General features: G+C 45.0%; 1 protein-coding gene and 1 pseudogene across 3 annotated transcripts in view; one reads left to right on the top strand and one right to left on the bottom strand.

The window, feature by feature from the left end:
* MRPL11 (mitochondrial ribosomal protein L11) overlaps window positions 1–25,854 on the top strand; it is a 701,579-nt gene that overhangs the window by 95,009 nt on the left and 580,716 nt on the right. The window lies entirely within an intron of this gene.
* The window catches only part of LOC146798171 (transmembrane protein 121 pseudogene), a 49,802-nt pseudogene continuing 44,029 nt past the window's right edge, over window positions 20,082–25,854 (bottom strand). For both annotated transcript variants that reach the window (XR_014968630.1, XR_014968629.1), the window contains one exon: window positions 20,082–22,177. The product of XR_014968630.1 is annotated as a transmembrane protein 121 pseudogene, transcript variant X2 (transcript). The remainder of the gene's footprint in view (window positions 22,178–25,854) is intronic.

The raw sequence follows: 25,854 nt of genomic DNA, 5'->3' as shown, positions 1-25,854 counted from the left end.
TAAAGCGCGACACGCGCGCCCGCGCACATGCACTGTAGCTCTAGGCTGGCCTGGTAGCACTTTTTGGAGCCCTCACAAAATGTCTCGCCAGACCAGCGCATGCGCTGGGTCAGGCGAGACCTAAAAACTGCTGTTGATGTAAAGCTGCTTGGCAGTATTTCTCCCAAAGTCTACCAAAGACTTGTCAGCCTTCTTCTGCTGTACCCAAGCTAAATCCTTCATTCTGAGCCCCTGCCTCCCTTTATTCTGAAATTAGTAGTCTGTGCACAATCTGCTGTTTCTGTCTTTACAATGTTTTATATTTTGCAGAGTCCTTCCAAGCGGTTGTAATGACCCAAAGGAGGTATGAATTAGGCTTGAGCCCTTGAACAGAGTTTACACCTTAGGTTTACTTGCAGTTCCTTCCCGTAATGGCGAGGCATACTCACTTTGCATTCATTCGCCATCCGCCATTAACACGTTTAGCTTCCCCAAATGCCTTAATGAAATACTGCAAATGCAAATTTTCATAAACTGTAGGACTTCAAGAACTTATTTACAAAAATACTGCTTTCTTTTGTACATCCTCAACTCTCTTGGCTGTTTCTGTTCAAATGTCATATCGCTGATTGCCATAAATCTGAAGACAAAGCAGTTTGTGCGAAAATAAGCAACACAAATATGTAAACACAAGTGGCATGCTTCAGCAGTAAGCTAAAATCATAAATAATGAAAAACACATAAAAATAAAATAAGCGTTGCTTGCTGTAATTAGATGTATTGTTTGCAGTGAACACGCTCGTCTTGCAAATTGAATGACTGTCGGTAATATTTATTCCTCAATTATGCTGAAGAGGACTGATTACGTCTCTAGCCCATGTAATGCCAGCTTTGATTAATAATTCTCTGAAGATTGTCAGCCTCCGTTCCTTTTCAAAAAGGGCGGAGCACGCTAAAATCACTACAGCCGCACAATTGCATAATTCCAGTGGCCCTGGGTATACCTTCAGTTCCAAGGAGGCTTTAAATACAAAGGGAAACCACTCTGCAATCACCTGGTGTTGGCGCGCTCTCACACAGTAGTCATTTTCTCGCATCAGGTGTTTCCAGAGTCTACATCTGGATTACTATGCCCTCTTCATTCAAGCAGAGCTTGGTTCCTGTGGCATAGTGAGCATTGATCCTCATCTGACTATACCCTTTTCACTTAGGGCACCACATCAAACACACAAAAAGTGATAGGACAATTGCTTGCAATTTGCCCGACCACTAGAAATCGTCCGGGTAGCATTCCAGCCCATCATTTTTTGCCTTCCATCAGGATTGGATTGGGATCAAATATGCCTGCGCACGCTAATCAAAAAGTGGCCCACATTTGTGGATTGCGCCTTTCTGCAAAACACTGCTACGGGGTTTTAAGTTTTATGAAAGGCGGCAGGGGGGGGGTGTCTGTAAAAGAGGCATGTTTTCTTAACTTCACTGACAAAAAAAAATTCAAATACTGCTTGCGCTCTGTGCACAGATCAGTTCCCACTGGTGAACCACATCTGAATATAAGTGAGGCTATTTCTGCTCAGGCTCCCTGCCACTGCTCAATCTGCATACATTAATGGGCTGGCCCAGCAGAGACGGAATGACCCCTCCGCCCGTTGCTAAAAGGCAGGTAACCAGTGGCGGCTGGTGACATTTGAAAGTGGTAGGGCGTAAAATTACTGCTGTACTGCACTGTCACGACCGAGTGTAGCAAACAACCTCGAACAACCTACGGGGGAGGGGGGGGGGATCTCCTCCTGGGAAAATTTTGAAAAAAGAGTGGATAAATGGTGCATTTTCAAGCAAATTAGAGAAAGGAGGAAGGTTAAAGCATTACGATTGAATTATTTATCATTTAAGAAATTGCCAATATTTAAGAGCTATAGAGGACAATCTTTGCATATGCTGATGTTATTTTCCCATATTAACTTTTGAATACACTGATACACTTGTAATGGTTTTAACTAGTGAAACGTACAAACAAAACAGGCATCACGCAGAGAGAATGTTGTGGTAAAACAGATATCAGATAATTAACTTAATTTATAGTGCAGAGATAAAACAGATCTTTGTATTAGTATTTTGAAAATGAGTTTAAGTCGACCATCCAATTCATAAATCATTTAAACTGAGGAGTGAGTGGTGTGTGTGTGGGTGCGTGTGCGTATACATTTATAGTAAAGGATGCACGGCCACGAGGCGTCTATGTCTACATTTCACTCCGATTTCCATTCTCGATGTTACCTTTTGTGAACTATCACTAGAGAAATCGCTGATGATTTCAAATATGACATCATCAGGGGAAATATTTTAAATAATGAAATGCACAACACGATAAACAGAACACTGTGCACTCACCCAGCACTGCATAGATATGCCACATATTTGGGTAACATGTTAACAACACATGCGTGCCAATTAGAATCTGAGTTGCATTTGCACACCACCAAACAGCACACATTAGACAGACCATCACAAACATGCCCAAAACAGCACAACTATGCCACCTGGGTGGGCATCTCCATGTTCACAACTGCACGCCCACCATGATATGCCACTTAACCTCGGACAATATCAGACATTAGGAGAGATTGGTTCTTGAGTCCACCTCATGCTTCTTCCCCCTCCCCCGAACTTTCTGCCTCTTGCCACTTTTCATTCCTGCTTGCTCCATTTTGTTTGCTATATGTCGGTGTTTTTTATACCTTGTAGAGATTAAAACACAGAAAAATGTGATCCCGCAGTAGGCCCTAAGAGATCCCCTGTTTGACATTGCCAGGGTTTGATATATTTGTTCAGTACTACATTTACGGAAATGCCTGCTAAAAAAAAGTTATTTTGCACTGCCCGCGCGGTGGCAGCAGAACTGCTGCTCTGCACCAGAACAAATCCCTTTCATTATATGACAAAAAAAAAATGCATCTAGTATTTGCTCTAGAGCGAGTGAAAAGTAAAGTTCTGACTCAACCGCAAATGTCATAAACAAATGCAATAAAGCACGCCATTGTGTTCACTGCTGCGAATTTCACATTTACTAATTACACAGCATCTTCCAAGCATACCGTCCTTCACAGGTTCATAAAATAAGAGGGCCGAGCTCTGAAAGATAACAGATACTGGAGGAATTCGGGAACAGTGGGGTTCTGCCAATTGCAGCCACGGCCGGCATGATGGGCGGGTGGGTGTAAATGGGGTCGGGTCGTCGAGGGAGGGGATGGGGGAGGCGGGAGGGGTATAATAACAAAAATATATAAATTAAAACTTACCGTCCTGCGCCACCTCAGCTTCCCGCCGTCCTGCATTTTTCCAATTCCTGAAGCTCGATGATCGTCACTAGGAAAGGCAGCCTCCTTCGCCAATCACAACGCTGAGGCGCATCGAAGAACGCCCCACAGCCAGGCCAATTTCTCCACATAGAGAACAAGGGAGAATGGGCGTGCCTGCTCAAGGGCAGGGGGGGGTGGCTTGCCTACTGTTGTGCATACGGACTGTTTGGTCGGCCCCGGGCCGACCGAACAGTCCCTATGCACAACAGTGGGCAAGCCGCTGCCCCCTGCCCTCGAGCAGGCAAGCCTACCCTCAACTAGGCACTTCTGCTTTCTCGCAGTGCGAGCAGAAGAAACATAAATGGTAGTTATTGCCATTTATGTTTCTGCCTTCTCGCACTGCGAGAAAGCAGTGGGGCGACGCCCCCACGCCCCAATGGGGGAGCCGCCACTGCAGGTAACAGAGGCTACCACCCTAGCCAAAAAAGCAACCCACAGCTTCAACTCAGATACCGGTCCATCGCTCGAGTGCCCACTTTACCAATCTGACCCTGCCTACTATGCTACCTCAGATCACCCACCTATATACAAATCAGCCTAGGTACCGGTGCACCCCACCACCTCCTAGTAACCTAAAAGGTATTTACCATGAGCCTGTTTGAAGTCAAACAGCACCTTTTGCTCTTTTTACATCAGGTCTCAGAGTCTTAATTCGTATACTTTCTTGATGGTGTTCCTCTTACACAGGGCCACTGGATTATGTCACCAGGGAGGGCCAAAGTATGCCACCGGGTTGAGTAAATTATATGGCTAAAAAAGTTAAATTATGTGGCATGACGCAGCACGTTTTGTGGTAGTATTACTTCGTTATTTTGTCATTTTTATACTTGTAAACACTGCGTGGGCGTTAGTTGCATCTCATTTTAACATCCACATATAGCAAGAAGCAATTAGTGAACCTTTTTAAACGGCCTTCCACTGCGCGGCAACATATGTCGCTGCATTTTTAGTAACTTCTGAACCATTTGAGCTAGAAACAATTTTTGGGGGTTACAATCTGCAGATTATGCAGCAGATTATGGATTTAGTGACAAATGTGGCTAATTTATAAGTATGCGAAAATCACTGCAAACTCACAATCGCAAAATTCCAATGGCCTTGCTCTTACACCTGTCCAAATAAAAATAAAAGAAGTCTCGCTTTCATTAGAGGGAAAGTTCTGCTTGTGGCCTTCACCGATAACGTACCTGCCAAAAGTAACAAGCATTGGCATAGCCAATAGGTCTCGCCTTTGGGACCTTATAAGTGTTTAGCCATGCAACAGTTGCATAACTAAACACTTGTAAGGTCCCAAAAGCGAGACCTATTGGCTATGCCAATGCTTGTTTTAACTGCTGCAATATATTGAAGCCACACAGAGAACATCACAGCGGCCGTGGGGTTGCGAAAGTGATTGTGATCGCGATCAAACATCAAAGCAGCCGTGGGGCCACGAAAGTGAAAGTAATCGCGGTAAAGCGCGACGCGCGCGCCCGCGCACATGCACTGTAGCTCTAGGCTGGCCTGGTAGCACTTTTTGGAGCCCTCACAAAATGTCTCGCCAGACCAGCGCATGCGCTGGGTCAGGCGAGACCTAAAAACTGCTGTTGATGTAAAGCTGCTTGGCAGTATTTCTCCCAAAGTCTACCAAAGACTTGTCAGCCTTCTTCTGCTGTACCCAAGCTAAATCCTTCATTCTGAGCCCCTGCCTCCCTTTATTCTGAAATTAGTAGTCTGTGCACAATCTGCTGTTTCTGTCTTTACAATGTTTTATATTTTGCAGAGTCCTTCCAAGCGGTTGTAATGACCCAAAGGAGGTATGAATTAGGCTTGAGCCCTTGAACAGAGTTTACACCTTAGGTTTACTTGCAGTTCCTTCCCGTAATGGCGGGGCATACTCACTTTGCATTCATTCGCCATCCGCCATTAACACGTTTAGCTTCCCCAAATGCCTTAATGAAATACTGCAAATGCAAATTTTCATAAACTGTAGGACTTCAAGAACTTATTTACAAAAATACTGCTTTCTTTTGTACATCCTCAACTCTCTTGGCTGTTTCTGTTCAAATGTCATATCGCTGATTGCCATAAATCTGAAGACAAAGCAGTTTGTGCGAAAATAAGCAACACAAATATGTAAACACAAGTGGCATGCTTCAGCAGTAAGCTAAAATCATAAATAATGAAAAACACATAAAAATAAAATAAGCGTTGCTTGCTGTAATTAGATGTATTGTTTGCAGTGAACACGCTCGTCTTGCAAATTGAATGACTGTCGGTAATATTTATTCCTCAATTATGCTGAAGAGGACTGATTACGTCTCTAGCCCATGTAATGCCAGCTTTGATTAATAATTCTCTGAAGATTGTCAGCCTCCGTTCCTTTTCAAAAAGGGCGGAGCACGCTGTAAAGGCCGCCTTGTGTTTTACTGTTGACAGCTTTTTTTTCCTTATGTACAAATTCAAGCTCCCAGTCAAAGAGGCCCTCTGCATTATACCCCATCAGAAGGGCAGGAAAATGTAGCGTTCCGGATTGGTGGACTGTTCATGGTAATTTAAAAAACAAATATTTATGCCCCGCTGTGTGGATCACATTCTGGAGTTTAAAAATGTCTTGCGCTACCGGGCTAGGGCTTATGCTCCTGAATTTGTGCCTAAATGTGGTCCAATTAAAAGTAAAAAAAACGCTATATTGATTGGAGTGCAACTGATGCGGTATCTTTGAGTCTCCTGCTGAAATTGACTATTTGATACGCTCAAGCACTATAAAAAAACAAATTAAACATGTCTGTACCACCCATTGTTCTAACTTTATTGAACACTATATCCAGCACTACAAGGGACGTTTTAATCCCTCCATTGTTTCTGAGCTATTAGCACTCCATTGTAACAACTCCGGCTTTCCATGGGAGAGTCTTGTATTAATGTTGCTATTATTTTTTGTTGTTGTATAAAATAGATGATATACTTTAATCCTGTATTGTTACTAACATCACTCTCACAGTTAGTCTTCACTGAGTATCCCAACACCCCCCCCCCCCTTCCCGGAGCCATTATAGGCCCCAGCGAGCCCATTCCTGGGGCTGAAATGCCCAAAAAGGGCCCTTCCTCCAGAGCCTCCAAAGGTCCCATTGACCCCATCTCCCAGTGCTGGTTTCTTTATTAATGGGATGGGTCCCCCCTCCCTAAGCCATTATAGGCCATGGGAATCCCACCCGGGGGCCAAAATGTCCAAAAAGGGGGAGGGGTCCACGTGGCACGATGTACTGAATCTTCAAAGGCCCTTGGACCCCATCCCCCGGAGCAGATAAACTTTTAAAAAACAAGTTGGCCCACCCAGCCCCTTCCTGAGCCTTTAATGTCCTCGGGGACCCCATCCCCTGGGGCGGACACACTTGCTGTGTCCCGGGGAGCTCACCCCGGAACACAATGGTTTCCCTGCCCACACCGGCACAGGCGGGGAAACATGTTTGGTCCCGTTTGGTAGGAGCATTTTTTTTATCTCCCGCCAAATGGGAGCGAACACAGTCTGCTCTCAGCTGGCTTGAGCTGTAAAAACGACAGCTGGGAGCAGATTTGAGATCTGTTTCCCTGCCCGCACTGATGCTGGTATGAAACAGATCAACAGATTTCCCCCGCCTGGAGGGAGCAGCATAAATAGCTGCTCCCTCTGGGTGGGAGCAATGCTCTTCCTGCAGCATGCTGGTGCCATGGTTGCCCTGGGGCTCCATCAATGGCCCCCAAAATTGTGTGTTGTGGGGGTCATATGTGGGCACTAAGGCACCCACTGTTAAATAATACGGGCTAGGGTCACCAAGACCTAATGAAGCTTGGGGGAGCACACAGCCCCTCTCCCTTTTAAAAAACATAATGCACTGGGGGATGGGGTTCCCAGGACCTAATGAGGCTTTGGGTGGGAGGGCATGCAGCACTTCAAAAGCTGTGCTCATTGTGGGGTTAGTAGTCTGCTGGGGGTTGGGCCACAGGCTAGGGGTTTGGCCACAGGGCCTGGTGGCAGGCCAAGCCCTCTGACCAACACCCGCTGCACACTGTCAAAGGTTGTGCACAGCATGTAGTTGGCTGACTACGGGGAGTTGGAAGCAGGGCCTGCGGCTAACCGCACACCACTCACTACCCAAGGCTGTGCACGGTGTTGGGTTGGCTGTCTCCGGATGGCCACCTGCGAGGAGTTGGACGCAGGGCCTGGCTGAAAGCCAAGCCCTGCGGCCAACACCTCGCTTGACAAAAGCCTGGGCGCAGCATGAGGTTGACTGCCTCCGGGTGGGTTGGCAACATGGCCGGCCGGGCCCTGTTGCCAATCTCATTCTGTGCATGTCCAAAGGCAATGCTCAGTGTGGGGTTGGCTGCCTGTAGGGGGTATGCTGCAGGGCCTTGCAACAGGCCAGGCCCTGCGGTCAACCCAGCACCATGCACGGCCAAAGGCGGTGCGGAGCAGGGGGTTGGCTTTACGTATGGCAAATAAAATATTACTTTACATTTTTTTAAAAACTAGAAATTAATAGAAAGAAACAAAGGTTCAAATAATGTTATAGTTAGGTTTGATAAAACAGACCTGTTTAAAAAAATAAATAAATAAATTCTCAGAAATTTGCTGATAAAACCAAAGGTTAAAGTAACGTTATAGTTAGGTAAATATGTCAGTGACAACATTAACGTTTGAACACAAAAAGCCACAGAAATACGCCAGTTATGGTTAGCAGCTCTAACTATCACTTGCCCCTGCATGAACTGCTTATGACTTCATATATTACATCACTCATGACGTGTTTTATGACTTCATATATGAATTGGATAAGCAAGAGTAAGCATAGTGTGAGAAAAAGACTGAGTTGCAGCAGCAAGAACATTTGGTGCCATAGCTACCCTTACAATTATAGTCCCCATCTCATATGTATTTCAAAGGTAGAGTACCGTCTTTTTTTAACAAGAAGAAGTCGACCTTAGGAAATAAATAACCCCATTAAGTATTTTCCATTTATAGTGCGGCCCTACTTGCAAATTGGTAAGTCCCTCCATTTTTTGGGGAGGCTCATGAGAGAGCTGGCTTTACCCCTTGTTGCACTCTAGTGTCTACATGGGGCATTTTTGGTACGCCTTAGTATTTATTGAGTTACTTACCACACATCCAGCTCTGTAATGCCATGATTCATACCATTGTCACCACTCACCCGTCCCTCTTCTGATCTCCCGTGTTGCCTATTTTTAATTTACTCCTCTTTTAATCTCTATCTGTGGGCCAGATACGTAAAGCTCTTTTGCGTGGTCTGGTGAATTATTAATGATGTGGAAAAGACCTGCTGCATTCATCTGATTACACTTGTTTTGGGCCTTTAATTCTTATCTCCTTATATCTTTTATTTCCAATCTCCACCTCCTTCCGTGCAATCAGGCAACCGTTTGGGGGCTTAATGAGCTCTACAAATAATAATCAAAACATCTCAGGGTAGCCAGACCAACTACTAAAGTTTCTTTGCACTGAAATTCTGCTTTGACCCTTTTCTTTTACTTCACAAAACTACTTATGGACTCTGACTGCCTCTCTCTCTCTTGGCCTTTCAGTCTCTCTCTCTCTCCTTCCCTCTCTGGGCATCTCTCTCACTTTCAAGGCTTCTTTCAGTCCCTGTCTGGGTCTCTATTTATACAGCCCCATGTTGGCCTATGCACAGCAACATGCTAGAACAGATGTCATTCTCTGGATGAATTGAGATGGAACATTCATCTTTATTGCCCTTTTCCTAATCACCCTCCAGCACTCCTTATTCTTCCCTCATTCTCTGTCACAAAATCCTTCCTTGCTCTTTCTTTCTTTAATTCCATACTTTTACCACATGGTTTATCACTTCCTTGTCTTCCAAGATCCTCTCCCCTCACCCATCTCTCAATCGCTCCTCTGCTCGCTATAACTACATAGCACTTCCTTTCCCCTCATCCATCTTCCTTCAGCTCTTCGCCAACTAGCCTTAACTTTTCAGGTCTCCCATCCCCATCTCAACGACTCTTTCACCCACTTCTTCTTCAGCTGTACCTACCTCTTCATTCACTTCATCGTTCCATTTCTGTCCCATGAACATCAATTTACCAAAATGCCATGTGTAGCAGAAGTAACGTCACACGCCATTTGACGTTTACTTTCACTCAAGCACACATACGTACACATTGACACACATGTCTTTCATATAAACACACTGTACCTGCAAGTATGCCCACAACATACTTTAAAAGCATTTTTTTGCTTCAGCTAACAGGGAAAGTCATATTCTGATAACTAATATATTTCACTATTAGTGTAATAAAAAAAAAATGATATAAAACAAGGAAAGTGGAGCCCCAACTGACGCCCATAAGGACGAGCTGCCCCTGTGTTCCTGTCACTGATTTTGCCACCTCTTTGGCCAGGGGTCACAAAGGCAGTGCCAGGAGTCACAAGGGGCAAAGCAGGGGTCGCAGCGGCAACCATTGGCGACCCCATAAATGTCATCAATGTTCTAACCTCATCCTTCTGCCTTCAGCAGTTCCCAGACCTCCACCAAAGTCCATCAACTGCCTCTCTCCTCAGACATTCCATCCTCTTTTCCTCAGTACAATACCCCCTTCGCTTCTGCCAACTCTTTCTCTCCTCATCTTATTCCAGTCAGCATTCTTCTCTGATGAGCTTCCGAAGGGCCTTTCTGGTCTGCTCAAAATTCCTGGGAGAGGGGATCTCTCTGGTGAACTGCAAGTAAGGGGGTGGGGCAATTTACCGGATGGAGGCCAGGCCCCCACCACCACCTAAACTTTCTGGAACCTTTAATCTCTTCCTATCCCTCGAGTCTAGCACATACCAGATGTCCACATTTTGCTTTCACCACTATCTTAAAAGATATAAAATATCCACACTTTATTTACTCTATTCGGCACGCGTCTCACAGCCATTTGCTTTTCAATCCTTTAGCCACCATCAACCCACCCTCCTCACCACCTCTCCTTACTGACCTAGCCCATGCTCCACTCTGCAAAGCATCTTGCACCTTGTGGAGGAGTGTGGCTCAATGGTTAGAGCGGCAGACCCTGAAGCAGAGTTCTGGCCAGGGACCAGGGTTCGATTCCCGCCTCGGCGGGGCTCGGGCTCAATTTCCTCGGACCTGTCTATTCTCGCCTTGGTGCCTATTCTAATCACGGGCCCCACGCTGCAACTCTGGGCAATAGCTTGCTTAGCCTCCACACCGGCCCCAACAGCGCTAAGGATGCCTGGCTTCACCCTGGGGGTGCCCAGGAGTGGACACTTCACAGGGAAAGCCAGGAGGGGTTCCACAGCGGTATGAGTATCAGCGCCAGGAAACCGCAAAAGGCGACACCGCAAGGTGGCTGTCTGGTGACAGTGCGCTCTATAAGTACCTTGACATTTACATTTACATTTACCCCATATCCAGGCCTTTAATGCCCCAATAATCCAAAGTCCTTGGTCACACTTTATGAACCCTCTCAGCTCTCTGAGGTCACTACTTACTGGCATTAGTCCCACCTTCTTCAAGTTAGCTGTTATCCCACTACTAAAACAAACATCCACAAGCTTGATGTTCCCTCCAACTACTGCAGTTTACAACTTTCTGAAGGGGGACTACCCTCTGCTAAGATCTCTCTCACCTAATATTTTCAACTTTCTCACCATGGTCCATCACAAATATCTAGGCCCCACTCACATCCTCCCGGACCTCTCTACAGCCTTCGATACAGTACACCATCCTACTCTCAACCCTGTACAGTCTAGTTATGAAGGGCGCAGCACTCTGGTTCAACACTGCAGTACCTTGGTGTTTATCCAACTCTTTATTGAATCCCTGCTTGCAAGTGTGTCCCTCAAGGCTGTCTTTCCAAGCCCCCATCCAATCTTCTCAGTATGCACGATACACCTTGGGACATCTGGCTTGTAGTTGAAATGACAGCTCCTCCCCGACCCCTTTTGTACAACTTCCCTCCCCCTGTCATGACCGCAGTGGTCCATGTTCGCTCCCACTGTTTCTCCTCTACGCTGTCAATCTTGCTTTCCCATATTATACACCTTCGGACTGTTTAGTGCTCCTTTTGTTTGTAACTAAGTTTAGGAAAATATACTAGCACCCAAATATTACATTTACCTCATTTTGATCGTCCTGAAATGATATATCCTCAGCTTATCCAAAATTGATATTTCCAATTCCCCACCATCCACTGATCTTGTATCTACACCCTCTATTTTCATATTCCTTCCCGACCTAATTGCCACCCTGCAATGACAACCACATTCACCTACCATCATCCATCTCCTTCTCCCTCTACCGCCACGCCACTCTCGTGTATTTTTATATCAACATCCGTAAGATCAGCCCCACCTATAATTCCACACCCCATTTTAGTTCCACCTCCTGGAGAAATTTGTTCACTTTTCAATCTGGACTTTCCTCATCTTCAGGACACCAAGTCTCCATTTTTAGCAACTGACCCGTTTGACATTTGTGCACAATTGATCCCTGAACAAATGTCACTAGCGGCTATTCAAAACAATGAAAGACGTGGCACCACTCGCTCTCACGGAGGAGCTTTGGTTCTGTACACCTTAACACCAGTTCCTCTTACAAAACACACATCGTTCTGTTCCCTCTAAACCATCCTGGCGTGTATCTAGTGCATGCAAGTTGACTGCTCTTCTGTAACTTCTGGTTGGGTTGTGCAGAACATTTACCAGGGCTATATATCTTCAGAACATGCCTGTGAGATGCTTCTCTTTTGCTCCTTGACTGACTCTAGAGAGTACTTACCAAGGCAGCCTCCACCACGTCTTGGGTTGCTCCTCTGTCTCTCCTCGATGGACTCTACAGAACATTTACCAAGGCTATATATCTCTAGAGTCTGCCTGTGGGGTGCTTCATTTTACTCCTTTACTGGCTCTACAGGACATTTATCATTGCTGTCTCCACGACATGTCTTTGGCTGCTCCTTAGTCATACTATGGCAAACTGTAACCAGTTCACGTCTGGGTTTCCTCCTTGTCGCTTCTGGGTGCAGAGTTTATCCTGGTTTGCTATAAATAGTGCATACCTGTGTTGTTCCTCTAGCACTCCAGGATGGAGAGTATTTGCCATGAATGACTGCAACCAGTTTGTCTAGAGTTGCTCCTGTTGCTGCTGGGGGACCACAGAGGACTTGCCATGCCTGCCTGTAATAAGTGCATGCACTTGGCTGCCCCACTTGCTGCTGGGATGTCCCTAGCAATCAATGGGTGAAATCTGACACTTCAAATTTAGTAATGACATAGTTGAATGTTGTTTATATAAACTGGACATTTGGCCATAGACTCTTTAATGTCTGTGTCTCCTTTTATCTAAATTCTTTATTGGATTGCACGTTTGATTGTGACCGTCTGCCTGTGGGAGGCTGTCAGCAGAGCCTGACTGTAGATTTGTGCTCTATCACTTCCGGGCTCTAAATAGTATTAACCATGTCATTTCTTCTGTGAGTAATTGATGATTACACTGAGTTGCTCCTTGTGGACCCTGAACATCATATAGGTTGCCTGCATATATCCAGGGCATGCTGTGTTTCTGTTTCTCTGGCATTTCTGTGTGGATCCCACAGTGTATTTATGAAGTGTGGCATTAAATCACTTCAGTGACTGCCGTATCTATGCTGGATGTAGGCTTTCACGCCACTCCTAGGCGTTCTCTATACATCTTTAGATTTCCCCTACACAACATTTGCACTGTGCTTGCATAATCACTTGTATTGAAAAAAAAATCTTAAAAGGGGTTCAGAGCAGCCCATTACTTAACTTTACTTACCATTGGTTGGCTCCCACGTCACTCTTGTTTTCTTGCTTCCTATTGGTCAGGGCCTCAATCTTCCTCCTGGGCTTGAGTCATCAGCCTGCCGTGGAGCCTAGACCAAGAACTGCTTCCGGTGGCCAGTGTCCTTCCAATGCAGACTCATGCAGATACTCTCCTTCACAGCTGTCCTGCTCCCACTTGTTTTTTACCCACCCCCTCCTCCTGGTCTGTCGTTTTTAAACCCACCCCGCTCTCCCCTGTTTATTGAATGTCACTTCAATTTCATGTGGACTGCAGCAGCATGGAATGCATGAAAATGGTGATATTTATGTAAATTAAACAACAGTCGCAGACTAGATTCCTCATTTTAGGGTAAAGATTCATGCGCTCACTTGCACAGGCTCCAGTTGGTACTTTAAAAAAAATCTTTTAAACTTTTGGACATTCACTCATACTCACGAAGAGTGCATGTCTGTAGTCAGTCTCCCACCTCTACCTCCTCCCCTGAAAATTTCTAGAGGTGCTCGTCCCATGTTCCTTTCCCTGTCCCTCCTCCCACGTTGTTTTTTAAACTCCACCTTGCGCTTTTATATATGGTGTTGTCGCATCTAGAAGTTGAAAGGCCATTGGCGGAGGGGACAAGGAGGGCAGAGTCAGCACCCCTGCGTTGGTTCTCATCGTCTCCCCTGTAAAAGGCAATTTATCCCTTAAATCCACCCCCCCCCCATCTCTGAAAGAATACCGGCAGGGCCGGACTGGCTGTAGCGCGCACCGGGTATTTTCCTGGTCAACTGGAAGAGTGGGGGCCGGTTTTGGAGTGGTAGGGGTCGTTTTTGTTACTGGGTGCCGGTTTTGCAGTGGCACTGCAATATCGGCCCCCTGTAAGAAAAGCAGCAGCAGTGTTACCTCTGGTAGAGAGGACAGGTAGTAGAGTATTAGTCAGTGTACCCACTGGGTCACCAGCATGACAGTGTTTTCACGTGCCCACTTTCCTGCAGGCGCTGAAATGCAGCATGAAGAGTGTTGGAACTGTTTAAGGTCATACCTTTACTCCCTCGCTTGAATTCCATAACCTTCCCTCTTTGGAAGGTGTTACTAAACAATCGTGGCAAATAAGTACTCAATGATCTTATTTTAGTTTCAACACAATTATCTGCAATTTTTTAAACTAAAGTATTTATCCAGTCAGAAAAGCCTCTAGTTTTTTTTATATAGAGATCTTTTCCTCCTTAAACCATTGCCGTAGCCAATACATGTTTAATATTGGCAAACCCATTGACTTTGTCAATGCTTGTTTTCTACGGCCACCTGTAACTAGTGCACCACAGTTGACCTCTCCTCTGGCTCCATTGTAGCTACTAAAGAATATTTATTATAGCTGTATTTTCCCTAGTGCATGCCAGTGGGTTATTCACCTGTTGCTCCCTGGTATTATAAAACCATCCACACTCGTGGCCTGTATCCACTGGATGCCCATAATCATCCAATCATCAATCACAACAATCAGAGTATAAAGCTCATTTGTTCTGTCCCGACATGACACGCCTAAGAGTAACAACCTAAAAAAGGAGACCACTTGTGTATATTTCATGCTACACTAAAAGAAGGTCCCATGGCGACCACACTGTAGTTCAACACTCTTCCAACCAAGTTCTCCTCCATGGTGTACCTTGCTACCCATCTCCTAAAGTGCTTTGACGCCTGGTCAGGGGTATGAAACACTATATAAATTCAACTCTCAAACAATACTTGCATGAGAAAAAGTTCCACAATGCAAAGAAAAGTTCAGTTCAAGAGGAGGTACAGCTTGCTTAGTCACCCTGAGATCGCTCTCTAAAAGTCACTCATGTGTATTTTAACATTTCCTGGTTTGTAGCCTATCTGCAGTCGCGTCACTAGACATGTTTCCAGTAATTGTGCAGATTCTGTGTAGTTAATGATTTCTGACATTCGCTACACTTCTCACACTAGTAAATGTCTCAAAACAGTGATCCCTCATATGACATCAAACAGCCATAATTGTAACAACAAAAACAATTCAGAGGTCGCAGGGCAGCCAGAAAGGAGCAAAAGCAATGAGTTAGAGACCATGTAAGGTCTGTGATATGAAATAGCTAGATATAGATCCTAGCAAGTTCATTGTAAGCCAAATCTGGTGGGAAATGCCTTGTTTTCTCTTCAAATGATCCAAAATTGTCCGTGTGCTTGGCACTGTGGGTATAAACATTCATGGCATGGGAAAATTGGCAGCTGTGCTGGATGAGAATCTGGGCTGGGTGCATTAACCAATTGTACAGCCTCATTATACACTCTCTCGGACACTTGATTGGTAAAAAGATTTACAAGAAAACATTCTGATTGATTTTCCCCTTAGTTTTCCTTTTAAAGTTGCACTGAGCTGACTACTGACCGTTCGATAACTGTGAATGGTATTCTTTATCTTGTTGTGCTCCCCAATAAAGATACCACACAACTCCTATTTGCAAATGCACTTTTTTGTTCTGTTTATAATGTACCGCTACTGGATTCACATCTACCATCTTCTAATCCTAAATTAGAAAAGAAAAGCCAGGGCATGTGGCATCGCACTGGCCAATATGATCTCTGCCGAAGCTAAGAGGCAAGACCTATTGGTTTGCCAATCCACGTTTCAAGAAGGTCCCTAGGGAAGCAGTTTCTGCTTGTTGCAGACTTCCAGTGTAGTCTGCTGCCTGCAGTTTCACAGCCAATGTCTTGCTTTCATGGTCACTTCAGGTGACAGTCTAGCAGCCTCTTACTGCGCAGCCAGGGTTCTTGATTATAGAAGTTCTGACAGAGCTTAACTTGTAGAATACAAAACAAAATAAATAAATGAGGGCACGAGCGCCCAGGCTTTTCTTAGGAGCCTACTGTTGATGCTGCCAAATGTTGGAGTTGCCGAATACCAAGAGTGCTTAGACTTGATTCCAACTACATGCCTCTTTCTTGCTGCTTTCTTCCACCGTCTTACCCTTCCTTTTGTTTTCTCACTCTTGCAGGTTCTTTTGAATCCCTGCTCCCATCCATTGCCATAGTTTTTCTGTGCTTATCTCCCTTCTTGTAACTTTTTTGCCTTCCTCTCTCTTGTTCTGAGTGGAAGTCTTATGATGAAAAATAAGCCCAATCCCCAAAAATGAGTGTCAGTGCCCACCAACTGCAACCACTGCCACAAATAATGTACTTGGTTCTGCTCAGTCGGCAAAATCCCATGCATGCCTAAGGTAGACCCGAAGGGCCAACCTTTCCCTTCACAAGCTTGGATGACCCCACACCTTATGCTAGTGAAATAGACAGGTAGTTTATAAGCCATCAGGTACTTTTGTTGTATCGGGTGCAGCAGACCCAAAACGTTGGCACACAACTGTTTGCAATCAGGTGTTTTAAAAATAATGACCACAAGGTGGTAAACGTCTTTGAATTTCAGAAAGAGTGGCAAAAGTGCCAGTTTGCAACTAATATTTTCTAAGCCAATAGGTCACGCCTTTATGCTTTTTCCAATGCTTGTTTGCTCTGACACATTTCAACCATATTGGAACAGTGAGATCCATGTTAACCACAATACATCGCAATGTAATGCATGCTTTGTGATGCGCCGGCATGCATGTGCCATGATACATGTTCACAAATGTGCAATAACAGGGATCTTGGAATGGTAAAGATGGCCGCCTTGTAACAGCCTCCTGTCACAACAACAGCTATTTTAGCTTTAATCATTCGAACATGGCTGAAAGCCAGGTCTAGAAGCGTGTCCACGCAAGCAGTGGACAGGACGTCACCAAGCCAAGCTCCATACTGAAATTGCCTTGAATCCTATTGGTGTGGCACCAGTTTCAGGTCTGAGATCATAGGTAAACAGTTGTGGTGGTCCTGCTACCAACTGGTTCACAATTGTGAACAGTGCTCTGGCTCTTAAGAGAATGTCGAAAAGAGTTCTCCCCCTGCACCCACAATGACTAACATGGTGGCTGGGATCACCACATTACTATGAAATACCATACTCTCTGTGCTCAGAGGCTGCCATCAAGATACTATGTGCATGATGGAGAAGTGCAAGCTTGCAGATGAAACATGGCTGAGTGGCATACCACTCCACTGAGGGTGCAGCTCCAGAAGAGAGATAATTACCACAATTCACTGCTGCGATATAGGGCTGAGTGATTCACCCAACTGGCCAGGCAGGGTCCCAGGGGAAGGCGAGGGTGGGCGAACATTGGCAAATTGTTCAATCATTAGGGATACAGCTCTTCTTAAGAGCATCCAGGAGGCAAACTTCAAGGTTCAGTCGTGTTTTAGCAATGGGGAAAACTCATAAAGCTGGCCCTCCAATGCTGCAGTTCCATCTGTAAGGAAGTACTGCTGTCCCATTGGAGGCTTTTTTCAGCCTCCATCTGAGCGGTGAAGGGGTTACTGGAAATAACGCTGTTAGAGTTCATTTGGAGGCTGGCTTGACGGCCTCCCATGACAGGCTGCACTATAAGTGGACAATGTTGAAAGTAAATTCACCATTCTGGAGGGCAGACTGGATTCGATTACAGTGACGGTCACAGACACAACGAAAAGGCTATCCAACCTCTGTAAGAGAGCACCAGCACACTGCAGAACTTCATAATCCACCAATGTGAAATGAAGAAAAAAACTACTTATTTTAAGAATTGTACAGTAGCCTCCATAACCTCTTGGTAGGATGGACTTTAGAGACTTTAACAGTCACAGGGCTACAAGCCTCAGACTGATTCTTAGTGACTTTCTGGTCTCGATTTCACAGTTTCTTAGAAGGGAAATGGACCTGGACTCGAACATTTTAGCATCCCACTTAAGTGGGCCATCAGACTGCCAGCAGGAAGGCAGCCAGATCATAGGGTGGGTATTAGTACAGTGTAAGTAACAATACAGAATGAGATTCATCATGAGTTGGTGTTGAGGTGGACATCAAAGAAAAGGGATGTTCTATACTCGAGTGAAAAGGTTTTATGCTCCCTGAAGTTTTCCTAGTGACTATGGGAACAAGCATTCGCAATTCAATAAGTCTCACATTTACGAGAGTTTAAACTATTGGCAATGCAATAGCTTAAACTCTCTCAAATGCGAGACCCATTGCATTGCAAATCACTAGCACCCATGCAACACTTTCACATTCATGGAGGCCACGCCCCTTTCTTTAGACAAGCCGCTTCTAAAGAAAGTGGCTTGGCCAACATTAAAGTGAAACAGCAGCATGGGGCACCTTGACAAAAAAGCATCTGTTTGTCAAGTTGACAAACATATGTTTTTTTTTTGTAAAAGCGCCCATTCTGCGCTTTCACTTTAACAGCGGCCACGCACCTTTCTTTGGATGCGGTTTGTCTATAGAAAGGGGCGCGGCCTCCATGAATGTGACAGCGCCGCATGGCCGCTAGTATACAAAAAAACAGCACGGCAGCTATACCTAAAGGGCACTGCGTTGCTAAAATAAAGAAAGAAAGAAACCTGTCCGCTATAGTTAAAGTGTGAAAGGGGATAGGAGCACACTGCCATCACGTCTCAGCGTGAGTTATAGTTAAAGTGGATCGCCATTAGTAAATAAAATAAAAGTGGGTGGTGTGCTGCGACATAATGGGTGGTATAGGGAAAATCATTAAACAAAACAGTGCTCACATCCAAAATAAAGCAGACCGTGTAACAAGACAAGTAAAAGGTCTAGTCATTATGAGAGGTAACAAATGCAGACAAGGCGGTACCCAGGAAGGACTAAAGAGCCTAATAACGACTCAGAAGCCAGCATTTACAAAGGACAATGACACAAGACAATTAAAAAGTCATCTAAAGCAGTCTTAAACTAAAGTTGGGAAACTAGTTATATCAGACGTTGTAGGAAGGTGTTAGCGTTAAAAATATAGGCGGCGAGTGGGTGGTGCTTCAAAGCCATACTCCAATACTGCATGCCTCGCAGATGCGCGTGCGCTGCCCAGGCTCGACCTAAAAATGAGTGTTTCACATGCTTTGAGGAAACACTTTGTCAATCATCATACCAATGCCAGTATATTATAACCTGCCAGAGTAAGATAGGTAAAGCCTCATCCACACAGCCAGAAGCAGCTGCAGCATACCTGCTGCAGAAAAATATTCATTCTGGCTAAATACTTCTGCCCTTCACCTTTTGTTTAATTCTTCTTTCTACTATTGTATAATCACCCTACATGTTTATGTTCTTGTCCATGGCGCTATGTTTTTTAAAGTTTGTTAATTTAGTCGCTGAATGGCACTACCAAACAAGCATTGGCATAGCCAATAGGTCTCGCCTTTGGGACCTTATAAGTGTTTAGCCATGCAACAGTTGCATAACTAAATACTTATAAGGTCCCAAAAGCGAGACCTATTGGCAATGCACAGCGGCCGTGCGGCCGCGAAAGTGATAGCGATCACGATCAAACATTAAAGCGGCCCCATGCACTGTAGCTCTAGGCTGGCCTGGTAGCACTTTTTGGAGCCCTCTCAATAAGTCTCGCCAGACCAGCGCATGCGCTGGGTCAGGCGAGACCTAAAAAGACACTATCCCCTATTAAACTCACTATTGAGGGTGGGGAGGAGGGGTGTCCAGTGGTGAAGCATTGTCTCTTCTATCTAGCCGAGGTGATTTTACTTATGTCCTAGTTTTTCATTTCCGCTTCCTGAAGAGCTTTTTCTCCCAAGAGACATGACAAGTTTTTCTTATCAACGTGATTTTTTTTTTAATCTGTGAAAATATTCGTTTTTTTTGTTTATTAAAAAGAGAATGATGACTAGAGAAGTGTGGAAGGGAAAGGTTAGTATAGTCGTATGCTTTCGAAAACAGCATTGCAGTAGATTCAGTCAGCAGATTGGAAGGCACCACTTGAGCTACCCTAAATGCTGATCACTGTGTGGCGTGCCCACCCTCAGCCCCTTTATAGTAAACTTCCGGTTGCACGCAGGATAAACACCACTTTCAGATAAATGTTCTTTCTTTAATGTTTTTCACAAACATAAAACAAGTGGTGAACATAATAAAACGCAACAAGGATTCTGTGAGCCATGACTCCCCACACACAACCTCTTCCCCAATTTGTGATTTTCCGCTTCTTCTCTGTTGGCGTTTCCTGTAGTACTTACTATCTTTAACAAAGAGTAGAGAATCTAGTCGATCAAAGAAAATTGTGGCCAGAACCTAGGATCAGTGTCGCCCTCCTCCACTGGCATTTGTGGTGCCCATCAATGTTTGATTGCACTGAGATTGCTTAGAGAGGCAACTAAACAGTTCCATGAAAGAAGAAAGTGTGCACTAAGGAAAATATTACACAATATTCGGTTCGGTTTACCACAAAAAAGGGAATCCTTTGTGAATAAATTGCAGAATGTGGTGTCTTACATATTATCTGCTGCTAATTTTGCAGTTGATTGCATTCGTATGGGTAAGATGTGCTGGTTTTGGGTAGAATGTTTCTTCGTCGTGGTTAGAAGATTGTCAGAACTAAGCTGAGCAAGTTACGGAAGTGATAGCTGTATATTTAGCTATGTGCTGCCACATACCTCACAGCTTTAGGTACAAGAGTCTCAAAGGGAACCGTACAGCAGTAAGGGAAGGAAGCTTAATTTTGAGTGGTTGCAAGAACCATGACTGTAGTTACCAGATAACAGAACAAAGCAAGAGATGATTTGGCAGTGAGGGCTTGGGACTTAGTGCTTCATTAGAGCCTCGGCCATAGTCATGACCCCAAGCTTCAAAAGTGTTCCAGGTGACTTATTCAAACAAAGTGTAAGAAAACGTGATTGATTAGAACAGGCACTTGTGACTCCATCCTGTTCTGATGGCGGTTTCTTGACCTCCGCCCACATATGCAACCATCTTCCCCTGTTTGAAGGGTGTTGCTCGACAACATTGAAGGCAGAATCTCTTATGCTTTTCAGTATTAAATTTAGTTTCACTCCCCTTGACTTCTTACAACCTCCAAGATTCCTAGAAGTGAAATAGTCCCTGTGGAGGATCCTCTGTGTTTCCAGGACCGAGGGACGTGGTGTGTCGAGGTGTGGGCAGAGATGCCTGTGGGATGTGATGTGGTGTCGAAGAAGAGTGTGGGGAGGATTCCTCCCCGCTGGCACTGGCCATGCGTCTGTGGTATTGCAGCACAGTGCAGGCCTTGATGAAGATGGCCAAAATGTTCTTGCCCATAAAGACAGACGAGACCCGCTGATCCTGGTAGAGCAGCATGTTCCCCCCACGGATGAAGAGAGTCACAATGTTGATGGTCACCAGACTCAGGACTGGGTACAGCATCATCTTGTGCGGTGTGATGTGCTCCCCTTGCATGCTGATCTCGCTCAGGGAGATGCAGGGAAGGATTAAGAGGAGGCTGTAGCAGTAGAAAAACATGAGCCCCTCCACCCACAGGGGAAGCCCTTTTTTCTGCAGCTCCCACAGGTTGGCCTGGATCTCCAGGATGTCTAGTAGGTCAATGACCACCCAAAAGAGACGGTTCCGCAAGTCCTCCTTCTTGCGGAAAGCCTGTACATACTCCATGTGATCAGTAGCGACCAAAATGACATAGAGTGAGGGGATGCAGATGGATAAGAGCAGGGTCAGTGTCTTCCTTGCGAGTGGGTCTGGTACCCTCCTGTCCACCTTGTAGTTCTGGTAGATGAAATATAGCTTGATCTCCAGCACAAAGATGAAGAGAAACCAGAGGATCATGGCGTAGCCACGCTGGGCGGTCTTCACTTCAACACCAACCCAGACAGCCACGTACCTCAGGACCACCAGAAAGCATAGGTCTCCCACAAGGACCATGATGCCCACCCCAATCTTCCTGGGGCCGATGTTCTGCTCTGCTAGATATACATCAAGAGCTGCCATGGTGGACATAATGACGATGGCAGACATGCAGACATGAGGCTTGTTGGCTGGAGCGGTAGGTGGTGCCATGGTATCAGGCTTCAGGTTCTTCTTTATCAAGGGTCTCTAGTTAAGAAATGGACCAACCACTTCCAAGAGACTATGTTTTTGAAGATGGTTCCCACCTAGGCCAGGCCACTTCTTCCAGTCGGGGGAATCTGCAAGGACAAGACAAATAGGTTAGTTAAAGTCCAAGTGTGTGGATCTTGAGCTGTAATGAGATCGGTCATTAAAATGCTAAGTTTTCAAAGACCGTAAAACATAAACAGCAGACCCCCAACATCTGTTGTTAGTTGCTAAGTTGCTCACGCGCCAGGCAGTGCTAATTCTGAGTAGGTAATGCTTCCTTTGTCGGTTTGGATGTGAACAGAAGCAGTCTTATGCCCTTCATAGTTGGCTCGGTACAGAGGGATTTTAAGGGGAAAGTTTGTCAGTTATAAGTACAATCATTTGGACATCTGTCTGGCCTATTAGTGTGTAAATACTGTAACACACTGCCTACAAAAGTGATTCCCCCCTTTCATCTTTTCCTATGGAATTCCATTAAATAACGCATGTGTTCCTAAATCTTTCCTCAAGTATATTTCATGACTGATTTCTGTAAAATATCGAATCTCCTAGCATTAAGCCATTCTGGACACAGCAGCCTCACCACCTACTCTCTAGCAACACTCAAGCCACCTTCAAGTCCCTCTGCCTGATCCGCAAATTAATGCAATGAAAAGCCTTAAAATACCTGTGCAACTAGCGACATACATGTACCCCTCCTTTTGCTGATCCAACCAAAGTCTACTCCACATTTTCAAAACACGCCATCTAAATAATGGACATTCGTCACATTTCAGAACCCAGTCTCTGGAAGATTGCCATGCATTGACACCTGCTATGAGTCAGAGTACAGCACTGAGCCTTCAGAAAGGAACAGAACACCACTGAAATTACTAGGTGTGCAGTGTATGTTATAAATCTGTGCTTAGCTGGGTGGGTAACAAGGTTGATCTCTGTGTTGTTTCGAAACACATTTCTGTAATATTTTTCTATAGGATTTTTATGTGCGTGTGTCATTTGTGATATACATCGTGTGTTGTGTTATGTGCACTGTTTATATTCAGTGGCGTGTTCAACTATCTCTTGGGGCTACTTGTTTCAGAGCATGAAGTCACAGTTGTGGGTTTACCCATGGTTGACCTCCTTAGTTGGGGCAAGGTTGCGCAGGTTCACCAGACTATCCCTGGACTCCGTGAATGTAGATGGTGTGGTTTGAACTGCAAGAGTTTTCCCTTGGATGTCTGTTTGTCTTGCAACTTGACCACGAAAACTGGTTGAGAGAAACTTACTGCCTTCCACCTGCACTGTGTCAGCCGTTGCAAAGTTGTCAATCAACCGTTTTGGGTCTTGGGTGGCCCATTATGAGTTATTCATGGGTTTTGGGGGAAGTAGTCACGTGCAGTGCTTTATGATGATTTGATCAGATGTTGAGTATTCCATAATCGACCCAGGGTCTGGTGGGCCAAGGCATTTGTGACGGTCTGTTCCAGTCTTTGAACAGGGTCCCGATCTTTGACATGTATCCTCATTCAAAGAGCTTTAGTTCATTAGGTCTCGCCTACCAGACAGCGCAAGCTCTCTGGTTTGTGAAGAGATCTATTATCAGCTTACAGTGGACTTAGCGCCTGCCCATTGCTTACCTTTTGTTGGCATTATTGCCACTCTCATTTGCATGATTCTTATTCCCTATCTTATGTGGGCTTTATTATTTCTTGTTGTGTTTGTCCCTCCGAAGAGCATGGTCAGATTACGTGTGTCCTTCCGCTGCTCATTTTTCAGGCACTTTTTTTTTCTTTTGAGTTAAGCAGTCCACGAGTATGAAGGCGTTTTCCAGCTGTCTCCCTCATGTACTTTTCTTCACTTCTCCACTGCACTTCTTGTTGCTTTCTTCTCTTGCCATGTGCTTCTCCCTGACACCCTTTGTAATGCGCTAGCCAACATGTGCTTCTCTCAGGCCTTGCTTTCAGGGCCAGACTGGCCGTAGCGGGCACCGGGCGTTTCCCCCAGTGAGCCAGAATCGTGGGGACCGTTTTTGTTGCTCGGGGCTGGATTTGCTGCAGTGCTGCAAAATCGGACCCTTGTAACAAAAGTGCAGCAGAAGTGCAGCAGGTGTGTTCCTGCCCTGGCAATTAATTGGGGGTGCTGTACAGCATCTCTAAAACCATTGGTAAATCCATTAATTCCCAAAGATGTGACATCTTGGCTGTGCTAACGCTTGTTTTTCCTCAGTCTTTGTTCTTGTGTCAGGTTGTTTTGCCAATTTTCACTCTGGGTGCTTTTTCCTAATACCCATATCTCCCTATCAAGTGTGTTCTCTTCCTTCTTAAGGCTACGGCAAGCTGTAGCCTGTTTCTTCCTAGGCCCCTGCTCTAGGAAACTTCCTATCTCATGGCTCCTTGTTACTATGGATTTTATCTGCTAAAATCAAATAAAAAATGTTTTCTTTAAAAAAAAAAAGGAATTTATCTGCCATGGGTCCTTCTCTTTCATGCTTGGCATAATTGTGCCAGATGAAGCACCTTTAATCGCAGTAGTCACATATCATAAGCAAACACAGACTGCAGACGCCAGGTCTAGAATGATACCACCTTTTGATATAACTCATGTGATTATGTTCTATTCAGGGAAGGTGTTGTGTTTCTGGAAGTGTGGGGTCAGTATGGTTTTGACTTTGGGGTTTTCAGATGTGGGTAGTCTAAACTTGAATTTGTTATCGTATTAGGATGACATATACATCAGTAAAATGCGGCCTTGCTGATACTTCAGAGCATTCTGAGACCCTGTAGGCATGCAGAAATGTCACAGCGAAAAGGGTATCTTGAGAGTTGCTGTCAACAGTGAGCATTGTGCATCAAGAGGTATGCAGCGGAGAAAAAGCTCTCTCCCTGGTGGATGCAAATGAATCCAGGTGATCGCTTCTCCAAAATCAAGTTCCCAACTCCAAGCAAACAGCCAGGTTCTATATGTAAGTGAACTGCATGGGATGGGAAGCTTTGATCGAAGGATTCTCGAGATTAAGTTACTCTAAATTGGATTGTAGTCAGTCTTCAAGTAGCCTTTGACAATGAGACGGCTTCATTGTGGGGACTGGTTTTCATTTCTGTTAGAGTTATGTATTGTGACAAGGGTGTGCTACACAATGTATGTTGTTTAGATGCAGTGTGATGTCTGTTAAATGGTGAGGTGTACACATGGTTCCCATTTGCTGTGCTTGCACTAGGGGCGATGTGCTGAATTGTAGTGGGGTTTCGTTATGCCTTGATGTACTATATCATGTGGATTGCACTCATATTTCATAATCATAATTCTGTTTTGGTTAACTGTCGGACGTTGAGACCTTTTTATGGTATGTTATGGTTTGGTTTGATCCCATGTGAAGTTGAATTTTGTTTTAATTTTAGGGTGTGCTGTAGGGACCGTGCCCACTGGGTGAGTTGTAATGTTTGATGCTAAGATGAGTTTAGTGGGTCTGCATTGTTGTGTGGTGCCGTGTGATGTGTTACCTTGTGGTTATCTTTGGTAAGAGGAGATGTTAGTAGACTGGTCTGTCTTATGTGGCATTTGTACAAATAGCCTAGTTTTGGAGTCTACTCACAGACTTCATGTGCTTTCTATACAGCTGGGTGAGCCAAAGCAGGCCAAAGGTGTGACTCTGTCTCTGAACTGGGAGCCAGAGATGAGCCAGTTCACTGTCCTCGCACCCTCTCCATTCAGCAGCTCAGTAAAATAAATGTAAAAAACACAAGCAGTGCCATGAATAATGTAGGTGCTGTAAAATTGGATGAAC

The sequence above is a fragment of the Triturus cristatus genome, chromosome 9 (assembly GCF_964204655.1).
Source record: "Triturus cristatus chromosome 9, aTriCri1.1, whole genome shotgun sequence".
Lineage (NCBI taxonomy): Eukaryota > Metazoa > Chordata > Amphibia > Caudata > Salamandridae > Triturus > Triturus cristatus.
Note: the sequence above shows the minus strand (reverse complement) of the source record. Positions and strands in the feature narration are given on the sequence as shown.